Raw genomic sequence first — 636 nt, forward strand, 5'->3', positions numbered from 1 at the left:
GACTCGGCCCGTCCTCAGGGAACGCAGCCAGCTGACCTGACCTGTCCCTTGTCTGTGTTTTTATAAGTTGCACATTAAAGCCTTCCCCCCCTTTTTGAGCGCGTCGTTTGTTTAGGTGGAAGATGCATGTTTGAGAAGGGGACCAGAAAACGGTCTAACAGAGGGAGGGGGTTCCAGAACTTGAAGGACTCCACCTGGGGATGCTGAACCCCAACCTGCTCCTTCTGCTGGCAGCATGTGCCTAGTTCTGCTTTCCCCAAAGCACATCAGCGTACGGCTGCGGCCGTGATGTGGCAGCGTTACGGACTCACGCTGCCTCACCAACCCATAAGCAACACACGGTCACTTTTATTACAGTGCCTACAAATCTGGAAATACAATTCAGGGTCCCCCGGTTTCTTCAGCTGCAGCTGAAGAGCCGCGGCCTCACTGTGCGGGACTTCTCGCCCCCTCCTGTGCTGTGGACGCTCAGGAGAGCGCTGCTACAAACAGGGATACCTGCTCCCCTAGCCAGCACCCCGTTCCGCCCACTGTCCTTACGGGGTCGTGCCCGTCACCATCCAGAACCGTTCCTGCTCCGGCCCAGCTCACAGGGCTGTCGGCGCAGCCGTGGTGCGAGGCGGATCCGGTCCAGTG

The sequence above is a fragment of the Fulmarus glacialis genome, unplaced genomic scaffold, assembly GCF_000690835.1.
Source record: "Fulmarus glacialis isolate BGI_N327 unplaced genomic scaffold, ASM69083v1 scaffold40180, whole genome shotgun sequence".
NCBI classification, from domain to species: Eukaryota; Metazoa; Chordata; class Aves; order Procellariiformes; family Procellariidae; genus Fulmarus; species Fulmarus glacialis.